Source organism: Emydura macquarii, unplaced genomic scaffold, assembly GCF_026122565.2.
Source record: "Emydura macquarii macquarii isolate MOO-44397 ecotype Brisbane River unplaced genomic scaffold, CSIRO-AGI_Emac_v2 contig_18, whole genome shotgun sequence".
NCBI classification, from domain to species: Eukaryota; Metazoa; Chordata; order Testudines; family Chelidae; genus Emydura; species Emydura macquarii.
This window is the reverse complement of record NW_027130155.1, coordinates 7306735-7319150: the sequence shown is the minus strand read 5'-3', so window position 1 is coordinate 7319150 and position 12416 is coordinate 7306735. Positions and strand designations below refer to the sequence as shown.

Below are 12416 nucleotides of genomic sequence, written 5' to 3'. Positions count from 1 at the left end.
TTAGCTATATCCTAATAATTGTGGGAGTTTTTATCTGAATCAATATACTGAATGGTATTCCAAAACTATTCACTCACCATCAGCAATTCATCTTCTTTCATTTATCATTCTGGAGAGTTTTGCCCTTTTCTTTGGAAAGTATGCATCACCCTCTGTTCTCTTTCTTAACACCTACCATACTCTTGATTGAATTTGCAAGTTCTTATGGGGTGTGGAGTGTAGGTGCATGCTCCCTGAACGCTACTCAGGTATTCTACAGCAGTGGTTTTCAAACTGGGGAATGTGAGCTCTCATCAGGGACTATGTGAGAAAAATCCTGTAATGGCAGACTTATCCCCTACAGACTATTTTTTTCTGTTTTCATAGGTATGTTATGACCCTATCTCAGATGGAGGTATGCAGTAGACTACATTATTTGGAACAAGGTAAGCAGCCTAAAAAGTTTGAAAACTGCTGCACTACAGGCACTCTGGCAGCACCTACATGGTGCAGAAAATTCTGCCCTAGTGCTAAGGAATACTGCCAGAATCCAGTTAATCGTAGACACACAGGACACTAAAGGAATGTTGGGGATGATGGAGTGGCAGTTGGGGGAACAGAAAGAAGACTAGGCAAATCTGTGACACTGGTGCAGAGCCTCTCTAAAACATGAAGCATTCTGTAGACATTTTAATGGCAAATCATTATCCTGTGGCAAAGCATGAATAAAGCAGGTACGAGGCCAAGGCAACAGTAGAGGCCAGCCAGTTCATGAGATGGCTCCTTCTGGGGAGCCACATGCCCTCCTTTTTGCTACACTGTCAAAACCTCCTCTTCAGCCTTACAGGATAAAGCCCTAGTTAGGAATGCTGTTTTCCCTCCATTGAATTTCTCTTTCATACCAGGGTTGGGGAGGCTTTGAAAATACACAGACTCCAGTTATTTACAGTGCTTTCATTCATTAGAAGTATCTGCAGCTGGAAAATGGGTCTTCACACTGTAATTCTGCTTGTTTGTTTGTTTGTTTTTTCCTGTGGTTCTTTCTCCCTGGCAATGTCCCAGTGGAACTTCTATTTCCTTTGCCACTATTAAGAATGGGAGATTTCCAATCTATAAAAAGGGAAATAAGGACAACCCAAGGAATTACAGATCCATCAGCTTAACTTCAGTACCCGGAAAGATAATGGAGCAAATAATTAAGCAATCAATTTGCAAACACCTAATAAGGTGATAAGTAACAGTCAACGTGGATTTGTCAAGAACAACTCATGTCAAACCAACCTGATAGTTTTCTTTGACAAGGTAACAAACCTTGTGGTTGATGTGGTATATCTTAACTTTAGTAAGGTTTTTGATACTGTCTCACTTGACCTTCTCATAAACAAACTAGGGAAATACAACCTAGATGGAGCTACTATAAGGTGGGTACATAACTGGCTGGAAAACCATACCTAGAGAATAGTTATCAGTGGTTCAGAGTCAAGCTGGAAGGACATATTGAGTAGAGAACCACAGGGATCAGTTCTGGGTCTGGTTCTGTTCAATATCTTCATCAATGATTTAGATGGTGAGTACACTTATAAAGTTTGTGGATGATACCAAATTGAGAGGGGTTCCAAGTGCTTTCTTTGGAGGATAGGATTAAAATTCAAAGTGATCTGGACAAACTGGAGAAATGGTTTGAAGTAAGTAGGGTGAAATTGAATAAGGACAAATGCAAAGTACTCCACTTAGGACGGAACAATCAGTTGCACACATACAACATGGGAAATGACTCCCTAGGAAAGAGTACTGCAGAAAGGGATCTGCTGGTCATAATGCATCACAAGCTAAATATGAATCAATAGTGTAATGCTGTTACAAAAAAAGCAAACATCATTCTGGAATGTATTAACAAGAGTATTACAAGCAAGACACGAGAAGTAATTATTCTGCTCTACTCCATGCTTATTAGGCTTCAGCTGGAGTATTGTGTCCAGTTCTGGCTGTCACATTTCAGGAAAGATGTGGACAAATTGGAGAAAGTCCAGAGAAGAGCAACAAAAATGATTAAAGGTCTAGAAACCATGACCTATGAGGGAAGATTTTAAAAATTGAATTTGTTTAGTCCGGAGAAAAGAAGACTGAGACGGGACATGATAACAGTTTTAAAGGTCATAAAAGGCTGTTTCAAGGAGGGAAGGAGAAAATTTGTTCTCCTTAACTTCTGAGGCTAGGGCAAGAAGCAATGGGCTTAAATTGCAGCAAGGGCAGTTTAGATTGGACTTTAGGACAAACTTCCTAATTGTCAGGGTAGCTAAGCACTGGAATCAATTGCCTAGGGAGGCTGTGGAATCTCCATTATTGGAGATTTTTAAGGTCAGGTTAGGCAAACACTTGTCAGGGATGGTCTAGATAATACCTAATCCTGCCATAAGAGCAGGGTTCTGGATTAGATGACCTCTTGAGTTTCCTTCCAGTCCTATGATTCTATAAGTAGATTCTCAGCTAAGCAATAGAACATATCTGCTGCATTTACAACAGAAATCAAACAACCCTCCCCACCCCAAAATGACAAGGCTAACGAATCTTCCTTTTCTTTGACCAAGAAAAGAGACTAACAAGGATTTCTGCCATTCCACAATTTTTAAAGGTAGAGTAGGCTGGAGAACTATTGCCAGGCCAACACAGATCTGCCTGGTCACCTGTCACTCATACTTCCCAAATAGATAGAGCAGCAAACTATGGATCCTATCTTGCAAACACACATAGGAGTAGTCCCACTGAGTTCCACGGGATTACTGAAATGTATCAAGTTACTCACGACCATAAATGTTTTTAGGATCAGGCCAAAAGAGAGGGGCTTTTGTTTGGCTTAGTGTTTTTAGAAATAGCATTCCAATTATCTGCCCTGTTCATTTGCCATTACTGCATTCACTGCCAAAGTAGCAGCCATTCTATTACAAATTACTGTGGTGTTATTGTCTTTACCTAGTAACTGTCTTGTGTTTATACTTATTTTGTTATGATGTTTAAGTATACTTGAGATTTCTAAATTTAAATATTCAATAAAGTTTTACTTTAAAATATTAAATATTGTGATCCTTCAAAGCTGTTTTATTCTTGCTCTCTGAAGCTGTGACATTATCTGATGTAATGAAACCTAGGGAAAACACCCATCCCCATTATTACAGAGAAAGGGAATACACTAAATGCATAGTCATAAAAGTGGCCTACCACATTCAGCATTGAGAAATTTAAGATACTCAGGCTAACAAGGGATAATAACTTTGATATTTCTGCATTATTGAATAAGTGTGATTAATAGAAGAGACAATTCTCAAATCCTTTGTGCAATGGCAGTAAAAAGGGAAAATACATGAAGGCAAACATGAGTTGGAAGGAATTATTCTAGCATTGTGGAATACTCTGTCCAGCTTGCAATATAGAATGCACCGGAAAAGGTACCCGAAACAATACAGAGGAGTAAGAATCTTAGTTATTAAAAAAGGCTCAGAAAAACTACTGTAAATCTATATTCTTTAAAATAGAGAAGATTAAAGGCCAACTATTAGTCTCAGATGTATGTGATGCTCATTGAAATCAATGGAAAAATGGCTTACACATCTGAGGGCAGGATTTGGCCTAAAAGAGGGAACCTCACTGAGATATACCAAATTGTAAAGGGGCCAGAAAGGATCAATGCTACTAGGATCACTGAGCTGGTGTCAAGCACTAGAAAGAGAGAGCAGAAACCAAAGCAAAGGAAAGACCAAGCACAAGAGGAATTGAGGTGGAATTTCTTTGTACAGTCCATACTTAATGTACAAAATGAATGACTGAGAGCAGCTAGAAGAATGATCAATATAATGTTTCAAAAAGAAACTGGATGATTATTTGGAGGGAAAAGTTGATATTGTAGGGTACAACTTCAAACTCAAAGGATGAGGGCAGGATTGGATAGGCATTGTAGCCTTTTTCACTCAAAAAATGTTCCGTCTTCTCATGTTAGCAGCCATTCACCAGCCATTCAATGTAACAATTCAAAGGGATTTTTGTCTCTCTCTTTCTCTTTAATGTACTTCTTCCTTCTGATTAAGAAGGCTAAATTAAGTGAGAATGAAACATTGCATTAAACAAATTGTGAATGAGTCTGGCTGCCCAAATTAGATTGCAAGGCAAAGACAAATGCTTAGAATTATGTGGTTTCTGTTTTGCAAATCATGGAGGCTGCTGTACTGATGCAACAACCAACATTCTAAGCTGACATCAAAGCGAGAAAAAAAAATCAGCTGAAACGACAGCAGCAGCTGCAGCATCCGCCTCTAAATTAGGCTGTGTTTCAAAGTCTGGACTCAACTGCTAAGCAGTATAAAGACCCAGGAGGAAGGCTGCCCAACAAAAAGAGTTAGCTTTCTAACCTAACACATCAAAGTAACACATGCTAAGAGGAGCAATAAATGCATATGGCACACATTCACATGCTGCCTAATTGCATTGGGCTCATGAAATCAAGACAAACCTTCATCTGACTCCTAGTTTCAGGGTGGATTTCAGACCTTTTCTATTGCAGAAAGATGATATAAACTGATAGCATATTAAATTCTGGCTTTGTGGTGGTGCATTCCATAATTTCAAAAAGATGGACAATTTTCATATCATAGGAAATCTCCAAAATACTGAGTTTTTAATTATAGGATCTATGCATCTACCAGATCATACAGCAACACAAAATTATTCTAAATTGATCATTCTAAACCTTGATCTCAAAGTTCAGAAAAGGAATCTCTCAAAGATTTTCCTTTATTAATCTTGAACTGATGTCACCAAATTTTCAGTGATATTTAAAGACCAAATTAATGAGGCTTATTAAGAAAAATAAGAAATACATTATTAAATGCTAAGAATAGATTTTATAGAGGCAGTTAAGCTTGTCATAACAAAAAAGATTTTTCTAGGTACTGAGGTTGTAGCTTATTCAGCAAAACTATTTGCAGTTTTATATATGATGCACAAAGGAAAAAGGATCATTGCCATAATGCAGAAGCTTAATATTACCCCTAAATATTTGTATATTTTTATTTTTTTAGGTTGTATTATGTAGTTTTACACACTCAGACTATACTGTTTCTGAAAGAGTATAGTATAGCAAAGAGTATATTTTACTATTTATGGAAAGTTAATGTGCAGAATTATTTGAAATTCAAGAGGTTAATAGTGATTCTTGTATGGTTACTAATTAATCATGTACGCATACTTTCATTCAATGTACCTAGTTAAGGGTAAATATACAAAATATATGAAATAACTATAAAATATTACAGTATAGGAAAATAGAAAAATGCATAGAAATAGCATCCTCCAACAACCTGTAAATCCTGTTGATATAACTTTAACTGAATAAATGTATTGGCAAAGGGTTAAAGTTGCAAGCAAGAGCATTCATCTAAAATGCACTCTGTTAACTTGTGCATTAGGAGAAACAATTCCAGCAGAAATGATGCAATAACACCAGCATAGTGGCATTATTACTCATGAAGTAATTCTGTTTTTTATGCTTATGGATTTCTTCCTGTTTAAATGAATCTGTTCAAGGACATCAGCATCAAGTGCAGAGTTTGTGTTGCAGTATAGCTCTTATCATGAAAACAACCAGGAATGGTAAAAAAGCCCCCAAAATGTATAATACTCAAAGAGGAGCTGAAATATAAAGATTTGCACATATGTTGTACTTACATGATGTGCTTTCTCATTTAAGAATCAATTGATAAAATGTATGTGTTTAAATTATGTCAAGTCTTACAATGAAAAATGCCTGGACATCTAACACTTCTACTCCATTTAAAAATAGAAAGATACAATGGAATATGAAGTACACAGAGGTCAGATTGTCAGTATTTGTTTTACATGTCCTGGCATTTGCAATTTAGTGTTTCCCAGTCACAGTATTTAAAGGTGTCTTGCAAAGAGGGAGAAAATAAAATGGTGCCCCTTTTTTCCTTATTGGAAGATGGTTGTGGTGGTGTTATGGTGGGGCTTTTTTAAAAAAAAATCTCTGCTTGCTCTTTGCACTCAGAATTCAGGTCTTGCCTAGCCTGTAAGATTTTGTAATGACTGGTCAACTAGTGACATGATCACATCACAAGAGTCAACAGACTGAAAACTGAGAGATTAAAAGAGGAAGATTCGTAAAACTCATCTGTCCTATGAACTGGTTTAATCCACTCTAAAAACTGATTTACAAGAAGGTTTGCAAAATATTTCTACACCCACAAAACTTCAACCAATTTACAAATGTAAGAACTGTTTGAAGTAGACTGGGCTTTCAGCATGTTTAAGAACTAGTTTAGTCTAAACTGTTTCAGTATAAACTTGCTTGGTGCTAGCATGAATGCCAAGCTGAAACAGTTCAATCAATCAATCAATCATCCTACTATTATCCCACAATGCATTGATAGACTTTTGATATCTCCCAGCATACTTTATTTCAGGGAATTGTGCCACCGAAATCATTACAACTAGGATCACTTTGTCACATCTGATGAAGTGGGTTGCAGCCCACGAAAGCTTATGCCTACAGAAATTTAATTTGTTAGTCTTTAAAGTGCTACAGGACTCTTGTTGTTTTTGCTGTACACAGGCTAACACGGCTACCCCTCTGGAACTTTACAACTAGAATAGTTTTTAAGCGGGCTAGTGGGGACACAGTAGTTCTCAAGCTGATTCAGCATGGCTACTCGGGATACACTAAACTGTGCTTAAACCAACACAACCAGTTCAGTTTGATTTTGAAGTGCTATACATAGCCTTAATCAGACTGCTTCATGTACTTTTTAAATCTTTAATAATATCTATTTAATGTTATATTTAGTGAACATTTTGCCAGAGCTTTTCTCTGTGGCACAAGAATAATAATAAAAGGTCAAACACAACCACTCTATGACCATAAGAGTAATGTATTCCAGTTCTTGTGGTTACTAATAAGATGAAGTCACTTTTAGGGATGTATAAGGTAGGATGAACTTCAGATTTGCTCATGGCAGCACTATGGTATTTAGAATATTTCTCTTTGTCTTTTTTTTTTTTTAAAAGGAGCATTGTACCTACAGTATCCCTGCAAGAAATTCCTAATTTACTCTCAATCTGAAATGCACCATAATAGAGTTTGGTTTTGGTTTTTCTCCTGAGAATATCATAAGTTTTTTTTTAAAAGTGTCTTAACATGGAATAGAGATGTGAAAGGAACTCTGTATGCGTATGTGAAGAGAAGGAGGATGGGACACAACATCCCTTTCTTCAGTCGGGAGAAGGGGAACTTAACTGATGCACAACTCTTCACTTCCACAGTAGGAAAGTCCATCACCCACAGATGCTAAGGAAATGCCCAGGCATAGGTCTTCACCTGGGTAAATGCATCAACCCCCTAAGTGAGTCTTAGGATCCTCATCTGGGGGAGGAGGGCAACCAACATGGTTTAGGAAACTTACCAAGGCCCTCCCAATTTCCCCTCCAGCCTTAGGAAGCCTCTAGAACCCCCTACCCTCATGGAAACTCAGGAAGGCATACTGAGCACCCTTAGCAATTGTCCACTACCTTCTTCTACATTCATTTTCCCAGCCCCAAATAAGTAGATTTCTCCACCTCCAAGGAACCAAAATATGGCTGCTCAGCCTCTGACAAGCCTAAATAGGCTTGTTAGGGAATAACAAGTCTATTAAATCTCAGGTGAGAATAGGTGTAGCCCCTGATGACCCTCCTAAATCCTCATGAGGAATACAAGTCTCCTTAAGCTAATTGGAGGTTTTCCACTCCTGCAAACCTCAGGAAGTGCATGGAGGAGAATGTCTCCAATCCCCCATGGAACTTCTAAAGACTGCAGAGCTTTGAACCTTATGAGGTATAGAGGAGTATAATGTAGAAGAATGGGACTATGAAAGGTAGGAGTCTTGGGATGTGTGTGGTGTAATAGAGTGGTAAGTGCATGGTTCTCCTTCCTTCCTTTCCTTTATATCCTCATACTCTGACCAGTAACTGTGAGAGGGAGACAATTTCTCCCTTTGGAGAGATCCTTCTGCTTCCTGGCACTAATTCTGTAGCTGCCAGTGAACTAGAATTAGCACATCAATTCCAGATAAGCCATGCAGATGTTAATATTTGAAATGTGAATAGCTCTTAATAAGAATCTAATCACCTAACCTTTATGTCTCTGCACTATAGCTAAGCTACGTATGTCCAGAAACCACAACTTAGTTCACTGCTTCTTAGGATTCTCTATTTTGTTGGGGATAGGAGTTGCTACAAAGTGACAAGTATTGAAAAAATGTTTAACTCTGTTGAAAGTCTCTCACTTTTCTGGTGTCTTCATTATTCATGAAACAACTTTGTCAAAATTATCTTAATATTTTTAGAATGCTTTTATGCACTACACACTTTTATCTCAAGGTTTTCAGCACATTTGTAAAGGCTAGTCTGGACACTGTGAAAATGTGTGCTCCAAAATACCACAAATATGTGGAGAACATCCAGAACAGTTTGTGCAAACATATGAACTACCTCGAGTTAATTGCCAATCAATTAATTTGAAGTAAAAAACTGATGTAGGCAATTATTTGTGTCCAATTTTCAAGGGTATTTAGGCACCTAAAAATAGATATCAAGTAGGATTTTCAAAAGCACCTGCACAGGTTAGGTGAAAATCCCCCTAGGGACCAGATCAAATTATATTTAGGTGCCTAATTTCCATTGAATTCAATAGTAGTTAGGCACCTAATACCTTTTAAGATCTAGGCCTAGACACCTATCTTCATCCTTAAGTGCCTTTTGATGTTGCTTTAATTATTGAGTAGCTGCTGCCACTTCAAAATGATGTGCCAATCTTTAACTTAAAGAGGAGATTGTCTAGTGGAGAGAGCAGGGAATAGCAATTTAAACTCCTAGATTCTGTTCTTTCTCTGCTGTTAACTTTGTGGCAAACAACGCAAAGATGTAAGTTTGAGGATGACATCAGTTGAAACTATGGGTACTCAGCACCTCTGAAAATCAGGGCTTTAACATTCTTGTTCCTCAGTTTACCCTGATATTAAATGGGAATAGTAAATATATGTCATACAGGGCTGATGTGAGATTTGACTTATCAGTGTTTGTAAATTGCTTTTAGAGCGTCATGAAAATTATTATACTGAAATCATAGTACCCATAGAACCAGATTCCCCATTTGTTACCCACTATAGGTGCATCAATTTCAGTGGAGCTAGGCCAAGCCACACCAGCTGATACAGTGGTGAGGCCAATAGAAATCCCAATAGCTATATAAAATTAAATTCCTATTATTTGAGAAATCTAGTATTAATATGAATCTGGACCATTTACAATAAAACAACTCTATTTTTGTTTGTCTTGTTTGCTTTTACTTACAGTTCTCAAATTTCCAGGTTGAGAAAATAAAAATATTTCCCTTCCTAACTGTGTTCTTTATGTTTCAGCATAAGGAGAATTTTACCACCAAGTTATATATGTCCGAATCCAGACAATCCCAACAGAAACTTTTATGCATCCGAAATAGGCTGGAGCTAACACTGCCACTGTAATTAAATTGTGTTTTCTTCATTTTCCCCCTGCTATTTGAAAGAGAGTGTGTTTAGCTTTCTGATTTCAATGAGAACTATGTGAATACTAATCTAATTTGAACCTCTGTGGATTTGAAAGAAAAGATAGACTTTGCTTTTATTGTTTCCTAAAATGAAGCTGTTATGAAAGAACTCCAAATGCTGCCTTTCACATCCTTATCAGGAGTTTCAAATAAAAATCCTGTTTTCATTACTCCAAAGAATAGCAATTGATTCTGTCACAGTATCATTAAAGCATCTATTGCATGTCAAAATACTAATTTATTTCTTAGCAAATCTTCATCAAAAGTGAGGGGACAGGTGGTGAGAGGAAATGGACCTTGCGTTTTCACAGAATGTAAATATCAACAGTCTTCTGCATCGTCTCTGCTGCCATCATCCAATAATACGCTATCCAAAATCCTTAGAATTTTAGGAATGTACCTGGAGCATGCAGCAAAGCGGGAAGTGGGTTGTACAAGGACATGGCTGGAATGTTAACCACGTTTATTTTTTTCCTAATGAACATGCCCTGAGCCAAAGCTCCCTGTGCCAAATGAAAGGCTTTCCACTGACTTCAATGGTCTTTTGAAGAGGACCAGAGTGCATATGTACAATGTGTGTAGAAAAACTTGGGCCACATTTTCAAAAAGGTGGCACCCATTTGTGCATGTGCATTTTTACACAGACAGGGGATGATCTTGCAAAGAAGTCAGTATGTGGCCAGGAGACATAGCAGAGAAGGAAGGAGATAGGGCATTGCGTTGGAAGGTGGAATAACTTGAAATTGGCTAAATATCCAAATAAAGGAAAAAATTAATATCTATCTTTAAAAAAATGAATCATGAAATATGTTGGGCAAATCACTCTAGGTTCACATACACAACTAGAATTTGAAGCTACCTTAGCTTAAATAAAATGTTTTGTCTTGCTCTTTGTAAATAGCATACATAACATGACTGCTATATATTCTCATTTCCATATTTTAAAATGGACAATGTGACCGTGAAACTTAAGAGCTTCAGAAAAGTGGGTGTGATAGCAGTAGAGAAAAGGTTAAACTATAGTTAACTTGTTTGCTCAGCTGAATGCATACTTCAGAAAACTTGTTAAAAGCACCAGAGTAAGATCAGAAAGATAATTTAAAAACTTAGAATCAGGAACCTTAGAAAAGCATCTGCTTCCTGTGAGTACAGGAGGATAAAAGTGACCTTGATCTCTCTGTCTTAATGGAAAATCACCATCACTATTCCCAAACTAGACATAAAAGGGAACCCTGGCTAAAGACAATAAAGAAAATACATTGAGTCCCTCTGAACAAGCCTTAGAAAATAAAATTATGGGAGCACAATCACAAAAACATTCTCAGATTCAAGCACTGGGACTTCACCCATCTGTAAAATGAGTGTAATGATATGTAATTTTCAGAAACCTGCTGACTGAGCTAATTAATAAGAGCTACACTCTAGGCTTGCACTATGGCTCCTTTGTGCCTAAAAGGCCAGCTGAGGATTCCCTTGACTACTGTGGCTCTAGACCACACTACCTGGCTGCTGCTGAAGGTGATTTGGAAGGGTATAACCAGCGCATGCAGTGTTTCTTGTCAGCATAATCACCTCTAGGAGCATAATCACAGGTTGGCACAAGGTAGAGCAGCCCCAGGGCTTTTCTAGCATACATCAGATGATGAGTTTGCCTTGGGGACTGGGGATTAAAGTCACTTTTTTCCACACCACATGTCCTCCTCAGCAGAATCATGAACACAAGAGGATCTAGTCCTCAATATTTTAATGAATTTTTAGTTCATTGGATTAAAGTGACAGTGGCAGTGCTGTTAGCTAGGGATGTGCTTACCCCAGGCAATAGACAGTGCCCTGATTTTATCATGTATATTTGTATTCGTGAAGTTTTATCATGACTATGTACGTTTATGTATGAGGATATGTAATCCATGTATTTTTACCATGGTTTCAGAGTTTCTTGGACACAGTGACCACACCAAGACACACAACTCTAACTAACTGGAGAGGCAGCAAGTCAGAAGTCTGAGACCTTGCTTTCTTTTTCCTCTCAAAATCACGGCACTGCCCTAATTGCCTGCTATTAAAAATAAGTCTATAAATACTGTGTTTTAAAAGTACGACTGCGGCTGCTTTCCCTCTGATGTGACTGACAAGTCTGTGACTTGAGTGCAAAATACACCAAACCCTTTACAATTCATTGAGTGTGCAGCCTCTGAGTGAGGACACCATCCACCTAGCTGTGACTGTTGAAGGACATGGGGCAAGGTCACGACTGTTAGGCACAGCCCAGAGTAAGAGATGATATGAGAAGTGCCTCGCCCATGGGGGGAGCACCAGAAAGCCTCTTTGAACTCCTCCAGTAAGTAGAGGGACATACTTGATCCTACACCTATTAATGACGTACAACTTGTTCCTCTCCCGAGCATCTATCTTGATGCACATCAAGTGTGTCAGCACTCGGCCTTCTCTCTATCCTAATGGATAAAGCAATCTCTCTGCTCTCCTTAGTAGTTCTCCTTTTCCTTTATGCAGTCCATGCAAGAAGGCAAGGGAGACAGGAGAAAAGGCCAGGTTGAATCTAGCCCATGAAGTATCACCTGGGAAAAGAAGTCATTAGAACATAGGTTTTGGGCACTGCAGAGATAAGAAAACACACTAAAAATAATGTCTAGGGAAGAGATCCACAAAAACAATCCAATATGTTGCAAGTAGGTACTTTTCCTTAAGGATGAAGCAAGCAATTTAGGAAGCACACATTCACATACAGATCTAAATGAAAAAGTCATTTAAATGTAATATAATCACTTTGTTTTTATGAAATTATTTAATA

At 37.9% G+C, this 12416-nt stretch overlaps 2 long non-coding RNA genes across 4 annotated transcripts in view; one reads left to right on the top strand and one right to left on the bottom strand.

Moving 5' to 3' along the window:
- LOC137147827 (uncharacterized) overlaps window positions 1-12416 on the bottom strand; it is a 205957-nt gene that overhangs the window by 14469 nt on the left and 179072 nt on the right. The window lies entirely within an intron of this gene.
- Window positions 7760-11611, top strand: LOC137147713 (uncharacterized). The gene is made up of 3 exons (XR_010918320.1): window positions 7760-7895; window positions 9441-9541; window positions 11538-11611. It is a non-coding gene; the product is annotated as an uncharacterized lncRNA (long non-coding RNA).